The sequence below is a fragment of the Notolepis coatsorum genome (assembly GCF_963971535.1).
Source record: "Notolepis coatsorum genome assembly, chromosome: 1".
NCBI classification, from domain to species: Eukaryota; Metazoa; Chordata; class Actinopteri; order Aulopiformes; family Paralepididae; genus Notolepis; species Notolepis coatsorum.
The window spans coordinates 91,544,887-91,560,637 of record NC_140165.1 but is presented as its reverse complement, the minus strand read 5'-3'; positions in this window follow the sequence as shown (position 1 = coordinate 91,560,637).

The window sequence follows — 15,751 nt, the reverse complement described above, 5'->3', positions numbered from 1 at the left end:
CTTCACATATTGGACGGCTCCTTCCTTCACCTATTGGACGGCTCCTTCCTTCACCTATTGGACTGCTCCTTGCTTTACATATTGGACGGCTCCTTCCTTCACCTATTGGACTGCTCCTTCCTTCACCTATTGGACGGCTCCCTCCTTCACCTATTGGACTGCTCCATGCTTCGCCTATTGGACGGCTCCCTCCTTCACCTATTGGACGGCTCCCTCCTTCACCTATTGGACGGCTCCATGCTTCGCCTATTGGACTGCTCCATGCTTCGCCTATTGGACGGCTCCCTCCTTCACCTATTGGACTGCTCCCTCCTTCACCTATTGGACTGCTCCATGCTTCGCCTATTGGACTCCTCCATGCTTCGCCTATTGGACGGCTCCCTCCTTCACCTATTGGACGGCTCCCTCCTTCACCTATTGGACGGCTCCCTCCTTCACCTATTGGACGGCTCCCTCCTTCGCCTATTGGATGGCTCCATGCTTCACCTATTGGACTGCTCCTTCCTTCACCTATTGGACGGCTCCCTCCTTCACCTATTGGACGGCTCCTTGCTTCACCTATTGGACTGCTCCCTCCTTCACCTATTGGACGGCTCCCTCCTTCACCTATTGGACTGCTCCTTGCTTCACCTATTGGACTGCTCCATGCTTCGCCTATTTGACTCCTCCCTCCTTCACCTATTGGACTGCTCCCTCCTTCACCTATTGGACTGCTCCCTCCTTCACCTATTGGACTGCTCCTTCCTTCACCTATTGGACTGCTCCTTCCTTTACCTATTGGACGGCTCCTTCCTTCACCTATTGGACTGCTCCCTCCTTCACCTATTGGACTGCTCCTTCCTTCACCTATTGGACTGCTCCTTCCTTCACCTATTGGACTGCTCCTTCCTTTACATATTGGACTGCTCCTTCCTTCACCTATTGGACTGCTCCTTGCTTCACCTATTGGACTGCTCCTTGCTTTACATATTGGACGGCTCCTTCCTTCACCTATTGGACTGCTCCTTCCTTCACCTATTGGACTGCTCCTTGTTTCGCCTATTGGACTGCTCCTTCCTTCGCCTATTGGACTGCTCCTTCCTTCGCCTATTGGACTGCTCCTTCCTTCGCCTATTGGACTGCTCCTTCCTTCGCCTATTGGACTGCTCCTTCCTTCGCCTATTGGACTGCTCCATGCTTCGCCTATTGGAAGGCTCCATGCTTCGCCTATTGGAAGGCTCCATGCTTCGCCTATTGGAAGGCTCCATGCACCCACTGGCGCACACTGAAAGAATATTACTCTGTTAGCCCTGTTGGCCCTTAATAACAAAATGAAGGGATAAAAGCTCAAACCCTGCCACATTTGGGTAAAATGTGCAGTGGACAGAGCTGTAATACTGTGTGTAACTCGCACCGTCCGTAACAACGCAACAGCCATACAATCAAAGGGGAAGGCTGAGAAAAGATAATTAACCTCTTAAGCCCGGAGCCCTATTTTCTGAAAATCCGCCTAAAATACATACCTACGTAAATGGAATATTGCTCCACTTCTACAAGGTCCATTTGCATATTCCTGGTATCTAGGGACATCTATGGACCTCAGTGAATGTATTCCCAGTGTCAGAAATATTGTGTCTATTACTAAATTGTGATGAAACAAAGGAGAATATGAATCATGATTTCTTTTGCATCTATTTTCTTTTTAATGGTTTTATTTTTTTGCGTTTATCGCTTTTTACTACTGGGCAGTCCAGTAGAGAGAGAGAGAGGAGGAACGGGAGACAAAGTGGGGGGAAGACATTCGGCAAATAACGACAGGTCCGGGAATCGAACCCGGGTCGGCCGTGCCACGTTATGTGGTTCGGCGCCCTTTTTTTTGTGCATCTTTGACAGTGAATAACACCATGCTAAAAATGACCAGACATGAAAAACTGCCACTGATCTCGTTCAGTACCTTCTTGAGATAATTTGTACAAACAATCTAAGGAAATTAATAAAGGGAAGATGATTAAACAGAAGGTTCTGTAGATACAGTACTGAATTCTCCCATAAGGACCAATGTAATTTGAAATATTATTATAGAATATAGAATAGCAGGCTTATAAATTACCTTATTATAGCCAATTCGCACATTTATATATTATATACATATATTATCTTTCAAATGCCTGAGTTCAATTTGGATTTAGTATCACCAGGCGTGCATAAGAACAGATAATGAAGGCAAGGCGCTCACCACGAATGACGGAGATGCTGGGCTTGCCTGTTCGAGCCCAGCGCTCCACATTGCTTTCAGTTTAGCTGGTCGTTCATACTAATACACATTGGCCGTATTAGGGGGTGGGAAACTGATGGGTGGGGATCGGGCGTTGTGGACAGCGACTCCTACAGGTCGGTTGGTGCGCCTGCGCAGTAGAATCAGGAAGTGTCGGGGGCAGCGTGAGCCTCCCACGCGTTACTCCTCGCCACTGAGAGATCGAGTTGCGCAGGTGAAAAGATGCGACTGCTGTTACCTCAAGTACCGGAGGGGACTTGTGCTATGTATGACTTAGTCCACATTGCAGCCGGCTTGTGGGAGGCAAGAAACAGCGTTCGTGACAGGGGAGGGTTGAATTGGATGATACAAAATTGGGATGGGAGAAAATATAGAAAATGGGAGAAAAAAAGTGGATCAAAAAAAAAAGAACAGATAATGAAATCTACTGTAATGTACAGTAGCTTTTTTTTTTATCAGGGTGGCACCATTTTGAAACTATTTTCAAATCTAATTGTTGCTACATATGGAAGAGGAACTAACTGCGCTTCAATATATGTCAATAACGTTACGTTTTGTGGTTTATTATCGCGAGTAATAAGATAATAAAAAAAAATTCATAACAAGCCATTTGCTTGCCGGTGTCACAATCACGGCCCGGGCCTACCTCTCTCCCCCTCCTTCCGTGCCCTTACATAGGCAGCTTCCTACCCCAGCATTCACACGCGGTCAACTGGCATCAATCGGCGCAGCTGAGAGTGATCCGCTCATCAGCAGCCCCGATATACACTCTACGGATCCTGCCACTCATCGTCCGAGTGTTGTTAAACCTACCTAGGTACGAGGACGTACCCTACCTTGCTGCTCTGTTCTAAATTGCCTATCTTGCTCTAACATTTGTTCTCCCTGTGCCCAGGACCACCCACTGCCGGCCTACGCTGTCTATCGAGACGCCGCCCGCCCCGGACGTTCATGTGGAGAACGAAGAGTGCTCCTGCTCGAACTATCAAACATTCTGTGTTGTTTATCTTACCGCATGGTACCTATTGCTCGAAAGGAATAAACAACCCTAAAACGCTCCACTCTCTCTCTCCCTGTGTATCTGCTATTGGGGTTCAGCTACCGCTGCCGTAACAGCCGGGACCTAGAGGCTTCTGGGTAGGGTGTTTCTGAAAAATGTCAACGCTCATTGAAAGCTGTGGAGGTCCTCTTCAAAACTACAATTCCTGACTTCAGATTTCCAAAATGGCGGACTTTTGCGACTAACTCAATAGAAAAACGAAAAGTAAAATCGATCTAATAACACTTTAACCTATTGGTAAACTAACGTATTGATGATAATATACATTATAACTGCTGTTGTGACATGGTTATGATGTTTATACTTGAATACGTTTGAAAATAAAAAACTATATTTTTGTCAAACAGTCTGGAGAGATTGATTTATGACATGATGTAATTTGCGGTCCGCCGACGGACTGCACGGGCGGAAGAGGTTAAAAGGGAATTGTGTAAAAGCTATGGACATTGCCTACTGGAAAAACATCCAGATACTCCCTCAGCTAGACAGAGCTAGTCTGATGAGGAGGAGGAACTCCAGCACTGAGGAGAGAGTGTGGGAGAGAACTCCCAGACATGTCCAACAGGTAAAACATGATGAACAGGGAAGGACCAGGAGGCTGCTGAACTGTCTCCCACTGGAACCCCTCTGAACAGGATGGAAGAGGCAGGTATTCCCTCACACAGCCAGTGTGACAGACGATGCCAACCTCTTAAGCATCGGGGGGGGGGGGGCGGGCGTCGGGATGCCATTGCAGCACAATTGCCCTCGTCTGTCGGCTTCAGGCTACGTTATTGCCGATTAACCAACACATCGTTTGAATGTTAAAATGTACACCCTACTAAGGGCGGTCAGGTGGCGTAACGGAGATTGCGTTCGTCACCAAACCCCGGAGCGGCTAGATTTGCCTGTTCGAATCCAGCTCACAGCTCCGGGGTTGTCACCAGCTTGGCTGGCCGTTCACACTAATACAATTGGCAGTATAGAGGGTGGGAGAAGCTGGCGGGGTGGGTCCGGGTCGTTGTAAACAGCGACTCCTACAGTTCGGTCGGGGCGCCTGCTAAGCGCGGATAGGACTTGAGTGGGATAGTGTGATCCTTCCACACGCTACGCCCTCTCAATGAGAATCCGTGCTGCCAGGTGAAAAGAAGCGGTTGATTGGCTGGACGTGTGTCGGAGAAAGCACGTGATAGCCTCCACTCTCCCAGACCGACTGTGGGGGGTAAGTGCGCAGCGACCAGGAAGGGGATTGGGAATTGGCATAACGACTAACATTGGGATGGGAGAAAATCGGAGGAAAATGGAGGGGGAAAAAGATAAAAAAAAAAAAATGTACACCCTACTTGACCTATTACGGGCTTCCAATCTCGGGTTATAAGACCAAACAGCCAACGAGCATCAGTTTTGGAAAAGTGACCACGTCCGGTTTCGCCTCCCGGTGAACGGACCAGTCACCTCTGACGGTGAAAATGATTGACCGTTATTGTAGCCAATGAAATTCTGGAGCTGACGGGATCTTACATGAGGGATGTTTTCTACGATAAAGGGAGAGTAGAACAAGAAGAAAGGAGAATTACTTGCTCAACGTCGCACAACGTGAAAATGCATTGGACCGGACGGCCATTTTGGATAAGCATACCGATACAAACATTAGAAAAACATGGGTAACATTTTTTTTTTTCGTGGTATTATTGGTATTTTCCAGCTCATACCTATCAGCTGGAACTCTTTTGCAGGCATCTGTTTGCAAACTAATTCAGCAAACTAAGTAAAAATTTAAAAAAATAACGCTATAACTCTATTACATTAGCACTCCTGTTTCGGATTCGGAATGTTTCCTTTCAAAAGAGACCAGAATCATGCATGTGCTATAAGTGGTTTAAGAATAGTGACCAATTTACTTTGGGTATGCAATCGACAGGCGCTTTATGCTAAATGTGCCTGGTGCATAACAAGTTAAAACAAGAAAACATTTGAGCACAAGCAGTACTGCTCTCAGCTCCAGCGCATTCAGGTACTGGGTAGGGGAGGCTGTCCACCTGCCCCCTCCTGAGTGAGAATGGCACGTCCCTCCCCAACCTGAAGTCACGTGGGATGGTATATTGCCCATAGGAACCCTCAAGAGGATCTCTGGGTCCCTGCAATGGTCCAAGTCATTTATGATAGATGAGGGAATCCTCAACAGTTTTTTCTTCTCACATACAGGGTCAATCGTTCTCATGGAAAACCACCTTTGTATGTTATTCATGTGAAGACGACCCATATGGACAACTGCTTGGGCTGAAGCCACCCTGCCCAGCAGATGCATCACCAACAGAGCTGTGATCGTTCTGCGAGGATGAAACTCTCTCAGGAATAATAGGACGTCCTGCTGTCTCTGAAGAGAGAGAGTTCAGAATGTTGCCTACGAATTCCATCCACTGGCTGGGAAAAAGCTCACTAATTTTCCAGTTCACAGCAAAAGCCTTAATGGTCTACCAGTATTCTGGTATGATACCTGGCTGAGAACCAGGTTGTTGTCCAAGAAGTAGAATATCATTTGTATACCTTAGCAACTCACGGGCTCTAGGGCCATCTGTTGGTGAAGGTGTTGGGTTCCAGAGAGTACCCAAAGGGGATTCTCTGATATTTGTATGCTCTCTTGAAAAGCAAAACAGAGGAATTCCCCGGGTGGAGGAGAAAGATGGGGATGTGATAGTAGTCATCTTTCAGGTCTATTGACATGAGCCAGTCTGACAGAGTATAGATATACAGAGTTGTTTGACTGTGATTGGTACGACCAAGAAATACGTGGAATAGTGTCCAGCTGTGGAACCATGGAAATGATCGGACAGTAGACTGAATCTCGTCTGTGAGACCAGACACTGCTTCTTTGTCTGACAAGATAGTAGGATTCACCCCTGAGAACCGAGGGGCTGTAAATGCATTACATGCCCAAGTCTCAACGTTATATCTATCCATCCTGACATGTGGCATTTGTGAGACATGGGCCCCTACCATCGTGTCTGTTTGAAGAGAGCGTCACCCTTAGGGGACCTGGATGGAAAGGGAGGAGTTGATTGTGGGGAAACCCAGCTCACCGCGTCATCATGTAGTTGATGTGTTTTCCATGTGGAAGGTGACTGCTGTCATTAGAAACCTCACCACTGTGGAGGGTGACTGCTGAACGTGTCATTAGAAACCTCACCACTGTGGAGGGTGACTGCTGAACGTGTCATTAGAAACCTCACCACTGTGGAGGGTGACTGCTGAACGTGTCATTAGAAACCTCACCACTGTGGTGGAATGCACCGTTTTGATTGAGATAATGAACAAAATTATCGGTCAACGTGATGTCACGAGTGAACATGAATTTACCCGAGCTGCTGAGGTTTAGCGCTCTACCACCATCAGCACGAGTGAAGACATGATTGAGGCCTGCTGACTGTGCGTGGCAGGAGGGAAGCCTTGTGGGCCATTGTCTACATATGAACCATGTAGGGTGAACAGCTGGACAGCCCCAGAGGGAGAGAGACTGGGTCTTCACAGCGACCATGCTGAGACCTGGACACCGGGCAGCCCTACCAGCGTACGGATCGGTGTGCACTCCATGAATGCACTTTTTTCAGGCCTACCTAATTCAAGCATCAAAAATCTTCAACTCGTGCAAAATGCGGCTGCACGGATACTAACTAGAACTAGAAAATTGTATCACATCACACCAGTTTTGTCCGCCCTACACTGGCTTCCTATTCAAGCCCGATCTGACTTTAAAGTGCTACTCCTCACCTAAATTTTTTTAAATGGGCTTGCACCGCTCTATCTATCTGATCTCATCTCCCGATACTCGCCCGCTCGTGCTCTGCGCTCACAAAATGCGGGGCTTCTATCGATTCCTAGGGTTAAAAAGAAATCCGCCGACCACAGAGCCTTTGTCTACCGCGCTCCCTACCTGTGGAACAAATTACCTGCCGTCGTTAGGGGCGCCTGCTCTGTCGAAGTTTTTAAATCCCTGCTTAAGACCCATCTATTCTCTCTCTCCTTCAACCTACCCTGATCTCACCTGGTCGGGGACTGACCTTTAGATTAATCTGTCTAGTTTAGTTAGGATGTCTATCCTTTTGGCCTCTGTCTCTGTCTCGGCCGGTCCCGTGGAACGGCTTCGTGCCACCTTCTGTCTGGCCTGCAGTGCTGAACCTTCTGAGTGGCTCCTCCTGCCCCCACGGGGCGTGCGGCCCTGGGATGTTGTCTCGTATCTCACCCTGTGTCCATGCGCTTGCAGTGGTTCTATCTATTGCTCTATTTCACAATTTTCTTGTATACTGTGGTTCTGCCATCGCCATGTGTGCATGTGCTCACAGCATGCTCCATCTCCACCCACTACAAACATGGGAACTCTCTAACCCCTGTCCCAACCCCCCCCCCCCCCCCCCCCCATCTCTCGGAGTGCTTGTCTCGTAGTGCTGACCAAGGTGGTGGATGTCTCAGGGTCTTGGCCAATATTGCAGTGACTGCTCTACGTGCACCACCACATGGATCAGCTTCTTACCGTCTTCTGTCCGTGGTCTGTCAACATGGTTTGTGGTCTGTCAACGTGGTTTCATTGCTGGGTTAAGTACTTCTATTCTATTCACATAATATGCTTACTTCATCTATTCTATTCACATATATGCTTACCACTTGTATCTATTGCTATGTCCGCCCATTACAATCACGCGAGCTGTCTAACGCCTGTCCCGTCTCCCTGTCTCCCTGTGAGTTGCTGTCCGGGAGTGATGACCGGAGTGTCGGACGTCCCGTGATGAAGACCGGGAGGATGCGACCCTCGCTGCGTGCCCTCCTGTCTCCCTGTCTCCGCCTGTCTCGTAGTGATGACCGGAGTGCTGGACGTCCCGCGATGATGACGGGGAGGTTGCGACCGTCTCTGCGCCGCCCCCTATCTCCCTGTCTCCGGCTGTCTCGGAGCGATGATCGGAGTGTTGAACGTCCCATGATTAAGACGGGGAGGACGCGACCCTCTTTGCGCCGCTCCTGTGCCTCAAATAGATCCGCTATCAGCTCTATCTTTAATCTTTCAAAATGTTCAGTTGCTATCAGCTCTATCTTAAATTTGTCTAAATGTTCAGTTGCTATTGCATGCACTCATCTGTGTTTCACTACACACATGAGTGCATGCTTACCAACTGTCCGTCTGCAACACTACTATCACGACATCTAAGAAGGGAGATCCCCCCTTGAATGGCCCTTCTAAGGTTTCTCTCCTCCACACTGCCTGTGGTGGGAGTGTTTGCATTCATTCATTTATTTTGCATTTATTTTACATTTGTTGGACCATATGGTGTTCTTGTTTTGTTCTTGACTTATTGTTATGTTTCTTCTTGACTTGTTTAAAGAAGACGTGTCCGGCCCATGGGGACATTAACGTGTGTTGTCGGGCCTTACAAATAAATCTGATTTGATTTATGAAGCCCCAGCTAGACCACGAAGCCGGCATTTTTACAACCGAACCATGTCTGTGTTTATGACCGGTTGAGTGTGTTATGTCATGGGAGAGTTTGGTTGTGAAACTGTTGCTCTTACGCGGGCCATATAATGCTGCTTAGTCAAACAGACTTTATTCTTTTCTATATTTTAAGGGGTGGGAGGAGGGTGTTACCCCGGCTCCCTCCACCAGTCATTTATGTTTCTTGGGCTGCTCCAACTAGACCGATCCAAAGTGTGATGATTGCAGACACTTGGACCTGGCTGGTCGGGCTGAGACAGTAGCGGACATCACAGTGGAGCTACATTCCCCTCTGTAGATTTGACATCACAGCTGGGCTGTTCCTTTCCCCTGTTGTCTTATCTTTTTTGACATATAGGGAGTAAAGCGTAGAGTAATATGTGTGCTGAAGCAGCCGTAGGATATTTTTTTCACTTATTCAATTCAATTCAATTCAAACCGTTATTTATTCTCGAAAGGACAATTGAGGTCACCCTCATTTTCAATGCCGTCGAGACTTACAGACATTTCAATGCATACATCTTTTACAATATAATAACAATAAATATGAATAAATCTATCTATATAGCACTTTTCATACATGGACCGCAGTCCAGAGTGCCCCACAGCAATTAGTATAAAATGAGCATAAAATCAGCATATAGTTAAAGACAGAATAAAAAAAACATTGCATAAATTGCAGACATAAGAATAGGTATAAAAGACAATAAAAGTAGTGCAACGTTAACGTGCAGACATAAGAATAGGCATAACATAAGTACAATAAGTACAATGTTGCTCGAAGGCATGTGAATCCGCCCAAAATATTATGAGGGCATTCCAAACGATGTCACAGGGTTGAGGGGGTTGGGGGGTGTAGTCCAGCCCATGCTTATCTCGGGGCAGTGGTGCTGAACGTGATGCATCGATGATAACACAGAGAGAAGGCACTGAGGTGACACTGTCCTTTCCGTCTGGGTGCTGATACTGTGACGTCACAACAGGAGCAGGGAGCACTCACCAGACAGCAGCAGGGTGGTCCCCTAGTAGTGTCTTGGCACTTCTGAGTTAACAGAGTGAGGCATTGAAGGAGAATTGCTCTTTCTGTTTTCGGTGCTCACTTTGGGATGTTGCACAGGCTTCACATAGGAGCCGGTGATTAGCACGGCCCGCCCAAGGGATAGCAATCCCTGTCACCATCTAGGGAGGCGAGAGGACAGCACAGGTCATGGTGGTGTAGTGGTTAACACTGTCGCCTCATAGCTAGAAGGTCCAGGGTTCGATTCCCGCTTGGGGACCAGGTTTCCATGATGCCAGGTACTCAGGTGGGGTATCTCCCAGGCCTTTCTGTGTGGAGTTTGCATGTTCTCCCCGTGCTCGCAAGGGTTTCCCCTCCCGATAAGATAAACCCAATGGAAAAACTTGCACAACAGATCGCTAACGCTGTCGCGTTCCCTGACGAAGACGGACAGGAGCACTTGGATTGGTCCCCGGGGCGTGGCTCCACGCCGAAGCCCCTATCTGCTCCCGTCTGCCCTTGGGGGGGAAGGACGACGGGATGGTCAAGTGCAGAGACTCGATTTCATTGCATGTGTGTGTTCCTGCGTGTGCCGCCCATCGCATGTGTGTGTCACTGCATGATGATCAAAGACTTCTTCAAAAAGTCCAGTTATTATATTATTATTATATGTCTTCTTCAGTGAAGCAGTAATCATACCCTACTCTGTTTCATCTTACCAGGCTAGCATGCTCTGGTAGATGGTGCTTGTTCATGGCAGCGTGCAGATCATGCTCTGGTAGATGGCGCTGGTTCAGGGCAGCCTGTAGATCCTCATCCTGTAGACAGCCTCGGCCCTCACGGCTACCTCTGGAGATCTCACAGGAACGACAAGAAAATCCCTGGTCATGGTCCCATGATGGGGCCGGTCTCTACACTCCAGTCTTCCAGTGAATGCTTGCAGATCTTGCCCCGGTGTGGTCTTGAAAAGTACCGCTGTGGTGCTGGAATCTTGTCCAGCACCATTGAGAAAGATGAGAAGACGATCTTTGTAGCTTGAAGGTGCTTATGAGTTGTCCTTACAGCGTGAAGGTGGGCGTGTGTCCTGGTCAGTGTTGGGTGCTTTGAGTAAAGTTCTTTCAGTGTGCGCCAGTTAGCATCAGGAGCAGTCCGACGGGCAAAGCAAGATGCAGATGCGTCCGACGAACCGTTCCTGCCAGATCGTCAGTGAGTGAGTCGTCCCAAATGTGCCACGCATAGCCCACAGCAGCAGTCCACCTCTCTCACCTGTTCTCTTTATGTTTTATCTAGTTGTATTCTCCTCCTTCTCTCTCTCCTTGTCTTTTCCTCCTCTCTTCCTCACGTCATGTTTTCTCTCCTTGCCAAGCCGTCTTCTCTTCTATCACTCTTTTTTATTTCTTCATCTTTCTCCTTTCTCCTTTCCTCTTTCTACTCCTTTCTTTCACCCCTCTCTTTCTCTCTCTCTCTCTCTCTCTCTCTCTCTCTCTCTCTCTCTCTCTCTCTCTCTCTCTCGCTCACCATCATTTCTCTTTTTTCTTTCATCCCTCCTTCCCCTGCTCTACCTCCCCCTTCTCCTACCTCTCCTTTATCTACCTCTCCACACCCTCTCTCTCTTTACCTCCCCCTTACCTCTTTTATCTACCTCTCCACACTCCATCTCTCTCTCTCCTTCTTTTTCATGTGTTTCTGATCTCTTCTCAAACAGCTTCTGTGTCTTTAGCTCTCTGGCCAAGCTTTGATCCTCTGTAGGTGTGTGTGTGTGTGTGTGTGTGTGTGTGTGTGTGTGTGTGTGTGTGTGTGTGTGTGTGTGTGTGTGTGTGTGTGTGTGTGTGTGTGTGTGTGTGTGTGTGTGTGTGTGTGTGTGTGTGTGTGTGTGTGTGTGTGTGTGTGTGTGTGTGTGTGTGTGTGTGTGTGTGTGTGTGTGTGTGTGTGTGTGTGTGTTGGAGGGGTGCTGTGTATGTGTTGGAGGGGTGCTGTGTATGTGAACGTGTGTCCTAAGCTACAATCTTCTGTTCTCTTGTCAGACCTCTCAAGGGGGCCTGCATGTGTGTGTATCTGGTAAGTTACCCTTGTCACCTGTGTGTGTTTGTGTGCATGTGTGTGTGTGTGTGTGTGTGTGTGTGTGTGTGTGTGTGTGTGTGTGTGTGTGTGTGTGTGTGTGTGTGTCTGTGTGTGTGCACATGCATGTGTTTCTGTGTGTCTATGTATGTTTGTGTGTCTAATGTCTTGTCTCCATTAGCTATGTTCAGCCTGTCTGGGGCTGGTCGTGGCCAGGTTTGGTATGGTATGGTTGGGTTTGTGCCTCTGTTTCTTGTAAAGTCTCCGGTTGCTAGGCAACCTTTCAAAACGGTGGTACACAAGCTAAACCATGATGATACAACAGTCCCAGCCGGCTCTGGCCAGGTTGTGAAAGGTGTCTGTCTCTGTCCAGTCAGGTTTGGCCTGGTTCTAAAGACAATGGAGCACGACTAAACCCTGGCTAGTGGAGATGTAGAGCGTTGGAAATTGGACTCTATTAAAAGTTGAATGGAAAAACCCCTAATTCTTTGTATTTTGTCAACTAAACTTATTTCTGATATGATTATATTCTGATATAAAGAATGGCCACACCACCTGGTGACGCATAGGGAGGCTTAACCCGTTCACTGCCACACTATCAAAGGGTTAACCCTTTCACTGCAACAATACAGAGGGTTAACCCTTTCACTGCCACACGACAAAGGCTTAACCGTCTATAGTGTGGTAGTGAAAGGGTTAACCTTCTGTAGTGTGGTTGTGAAAGGTTAGTTTCAAGTTTCTTTATTAGTTGTCATACAGAAATACAGAATACTTTTGCATGAAATGCTTCTTTCTGTTTTGCTCCTGAGAGTGTGCTAGATAAAATAACAAGATAGTGTAAAATAGTATAATATAAGTATAAAATAGAAAGTCAAGTACGTAAACAAGTGTAAACAAAACAAAAAATTTCAATATACAGTATATGTTCAGTCTATACCAGGGGTCAGCAACCTTTTTGACATGAAGTGCCAGTTTGAAATATAGTTGTAACTAGTGTGCCATATCAACAATATTCCATGCATCGTAATTTTTTTTTCTCATAATCAGGTATTTTTAATGATAATTTTTACATTATTACATCATTATTGTTATTGTTATTATTAACAATATTATTATGATGGTTGTATCAACCCTAAATCTGAGTTGGGGGGGGATGCAATGCAGACAAACAGCTGCATACAGTGCGACCATTTCACTCACATTTGCCCATTCATTTTTGGACACATCCAAAATGCCACGTGGGCTGCCTCCACCATCGGTGTGTGTACTGTACGTGTGCTGTACTGTACGTTAAACAAGACTAAAGTCTTTCTCTGGTCTGCATCCCCTTAACAATTGTATGTATTGAGCTGTACTGTACTGTACCCATTCTGCAATCTGTTAATAAAGTTTTCAATCAATCAATCAATCAATGCTGTGTCGTAGCTCCACCTACAGGCCTAATGGAGAACACCACAATGTGTGAATGAATGGGTGAATGTGAGGTATAACTTGTAAAGAAGTTTCGATTGAGCGCAAGACTACACTATAAAAAAATACTAATAAGTTACCAGAACTTAAAAAGATTGAGTTCAGTTAGTGTGCATTAAGGTTTTCAGTTTTCAATCCATAATAAGTTAACAGAGAAATAAGTACACAACCACATTATTTCAACCTAATAAAACTATGTTTATTGTCATTGTTTTAAGAACACAAGTTGACTTGGTAATACTCACATTTTGAGTAAAAAGAAATGACGTTGCCCTCTCCCTTTTAACATGTGCAATGTTAAAATGAAATAGAAAAATAAAGAATACAATTTGTTGATTAATCCCACTGGTCACAATGGTGAACGTAATAATGTTTTTGTTATAAGGCTCTGAAAATGTTACTGAATGATGTATCAATGTATTTCCAGCTAAATTGAAATAATAAAGGGTCTCAATTAAATATGTGTAGTGTCACATGACCAGAACACAGCTCAGAACACAGAAAACAGCTTAGAACACAGAACACAGCTCAGAACACAGAACACAGCTCAGTCGTCGCAAGGTTTAACTGAGGCTAACGTTAACATTATGGCACACACACACAAAGCACACCCTCCTCCTCCAATCCCTCCACCGGAGCAAGGCCAGAGAGAGAGAGAGAGGAGAGAGAGAGATGTTCAAGTTAACATGCAGCCCCATGTGTAGGAAAATAAACAGCTGCCTACCTGTCGCTGTCAGTGAGATCCCTGGCCCTGTTTTGCTTTACTGAGCTCTGTTATCTGGGGGCTGTAGTTGGTCACTTTAAGCTGCACACCGGAGCATCTTTTAATCCAGCTGTTTGCTGTTCTCTGATATTTTCTGACATTTCGTTGATGCGTCGCTCGACACTTCGAGCTGACATGGGGATATCTTTTATCCTTGATTTGATTGTCTCTTTGTTTGGCAAGCCTTCAAACAAAACATCTGAGCTACAGAGAAAAGCCTCCTTGATATACTCATCAGTGAATGGCTTTCCACATTTCGCAATGCAATGAGCAATGCGATAGCTTGCTTCAGTTGCATGGTTTTTAGCAGTCGTGAACACTTTGAGGGTGCTGGCTTGCTTTCCATACCTGGCCACGGCATGTTTAATCGATTCTGCCTTATCCGCCTGATCTTTGAAACTTTTTTGATGCTTTGTCTGAAAATGGCGTTTCACACCTGACATTCGGCAAACTACATTTTCTAAACATAAAGTACACACAGCACGGTCCTTCTGACACACAAACCCGTAGTCGTCTGTCCATGAGGGCTGGAATGCCAGAATTTCCTTTGCTTTAACTTTCTTAGCGGGGGTTGCCATCATGAAAGACGGCACATACAGAATGCAACCGCGGCACTGTGATTACCTGGGAACTGCGCGCGGGTGCGGGAGGCCAGCTGACTGCTGACAGCTGAGCACCCTGGGAACAGCTGTATAGCTGTCATAGGGGTGTGCAAAACAGTCGATTTACAAAAAAGAACCTGTGGGAGGATTTCAACAAGATAAATGCGACAACAGTGCAAAATATTTCACTATAATATTTCAAAGCAAAGTAAAAAAAAAATAAAACATTTAAATGCTGCCCCCTGTGCCAATGAAAATGCTCCCGCGTGCCAATGCGGGCACGCGTGCCTAGGGTTGCCGACCCCTGGTCTATACAATGCAGATACAGTACAGTGTAGAAATGGTGAGGTATAGCTTAGCTTGTGGTGCCACCTTGTGGTGGTGAGGTGCAATGAGGTGCATGAGATTGATGCCAATAAATATAAAGTGTGTTAGTGTCTAAAGTGGGTAAAGTAGGTGCTACAGTGTGTTGTTTATTTAAAGTGAGGGTGTGCGTGTGGATGTGTGTGTTGTGGGTGTATTTGATGGTCTGTTATTGTTCATTGTTCATTGAGCATCCTGATGGCCTGGGGATAGAAGCTCCTTCTGAGTCTCTCTGTGCTTGCCATGAGACTCCGGTATCGCTTGCCTGACCGCGTGTAGCTTTATGCCAAGCAAGCAGTGCAAAAATTTACCGTAGTGGCATGCAGTAATGCGCCTTTCATTTTCGCGGAAATAGGCTGTCTATTGCCATTCTCTTTGACAAACTCTAACCTTAACCAGCTCCTTAACAACGCCTAAACTTAACCGTTCTAACCTTAACCAACTCCGAAACAATGCCTAACCTTAACCTTAACCTTAACCATGCCTAACCTTAACCATAGAAATTATATTGCCATTCTCTTTGACAAACTCTAACCTTAACCAGCTCCTTAACAGCGCCTAAACTTAACCGTTCTAACCTTAACCAACTCCGAAACAATGCCTAACCTTAATCGGCGAAAGAATACACGTTAAAAAAAAATCACGTTAAAAAATATTTTCGATGGGATTCGAACTCGCCAGCAAACAAGCCATAGGATCCACAGCCATGTGTCCTTGCCAATT